Raw genomic sequence first — 1,880 nt, forward strand, 5'->3', positions numbered from 1 at the left:
ATATCAGAAAAATCTACTTGAGTACAGTAACGAAGTATTTGTACTTCGTTACTTTCCATCTCTGGTTGTAAGGCGGGGACAGCTCGCTGGTGTGTTGCAGGGCAACACAGAGACATCCATCTATGCACACACACACATAATTTATAGATACCACTTAACCTAGCAGTCATGTTTTTGAACTATGGGAGGAAGCCGGAGTACCTGGAGAGAACCCACACCTGCATGGGGAGAACACGCAAACTCCATGCAGAAAGACCCAAGGCCAGCAACTGAACCTCGGAACCTTCTTGCTACTACAAACTTTGCAACCATGCAGCCCTTGAACTAACCAATTCAATTAATTTTACTTATTAAGCAACAATTCAAAACATATATTATCTCAAGGCACTTTACAGAGACAATAAAACCAATCGCAAACTACAATAAGGTGATAAAAATGGTGACTTGCTGTCTGGGCAACAATTTAATTTGTAAACAGCATATTAATGTTGGCATTAATGTACATATATATATATTTTTTTTCATGATGTGATACATTTCAGGAGACTGTTAATACCAGAGGATGGTGAGAAAGAGGAGCAAAATGCAGTAGTTTGCCAAATTGACAGCAATGGGTCTGTCTGAATTCATTAAATCAGTTACACCATTAACTTTGTAATGTTTATACATGAAAGAGATGGAGATTGTGATCATGGGATGACAGCTGCACATTAATCTGAGATTTTGCAGATTGTTCTGTCATGCTGGTTGATGTCCAATTCATATTAAACATTTACATCATTGTCATTTGTTGCACTTCATGCCTAAACCGAGAGTTTTCATTTACTGTTTTTGAATGACTGAATTTTTATTATTAATTCAATTTTTTTATTTAACTTATATTTTGTACTTCCATAACAGTGCTACCACATCCTTACAGGTGTGTTGAGACTGGACGGGATGTACACAGTGGATTCACATAGAATTCCTATACAAACTGTGCAGGGATGATTGTGTACAGCACTTTGGTCCTGTCCGGCGCATAAAGTGCTTCATAAATTTAATTCATAATAAAGTTGGTATGGTATGGTATGGTATGGTATGGTATGGTATGGTATGGAAGGGCACCCTCTCTACTCTCAGCTTGTGCTACTAGATAGAGCTGAGGTGTTGTCAAACTGCAGCACCCGATGCAGAGTCGAGCCTCGATCGCTGAAGTTGAAAAATCTGAACCATGATACGGCAGCCAATCAGGGACTGTTGTTGGGGAAGCTTTTATCGCTTAAAATGGAATACAGAGAAAATAATGTTAAAAAAGGTAGAAATTAGGAATGCTTTCAAGATGTCTTTAGGTGGCTTTAAAAAAAGCTTTTTTAATTTGGTCCTAGAAGGACTGTTAATTGTCCAGAGATGGGGACTCGAGTTTGTGACTCGTACTTGAGTCACACTTAAGTCGCATATTTAATTACTTCAGACTCGACTTAGACTTGCATTTGAAGGACTTCAGACTCAACTGAGACTCGTGATTTCCGACTTGTGAACAATATTTTATTTCTAAGTGTTTTTTGTTTTACTAACTTGACTGATCGCCGCTCGCCTTACCCGCACACAGAAGAGGTAAAAAAATTTAAAAAAGAAACGGCAGAGGGGCTGTCAGACTGTCATGTAGCACTGACGTCATTGACGCAACGCTACGTGACATATATGCCCGCGCGCCCGTGCGCATGCATGCATGCAACCCATACAGATATGGAGGCGATGATTACCCCCCCTGTTTCGGTCCCACTTTTCAACCTTTGGCTACAAAAACTTTACATAAGGCGGGAATAATAAAAAATACACGATGCTTGGTCCACCACATCTAATTTTATCAGCCACAGTGCAGTGCAGGTGTACAGCCA

Source organism: Cyprinodon variegatus, unplaced genomic scaffold (assembly GCF_000732505.1).
Source record: "Cyprinodon variegatus isolate N-32 unplaced genomic scaffold, C_variegatus-1.0 Scaffold96, whole genome shotgun sequence".
NCBI classification, from domain to species: domain Eukaryota; kingdom Metazoa; phylum Chordata; class Actinopteri; order Cyprinodontiformes; family Cyprinodontidae; genus Cyprinodon; species Cyprinodon variegatus.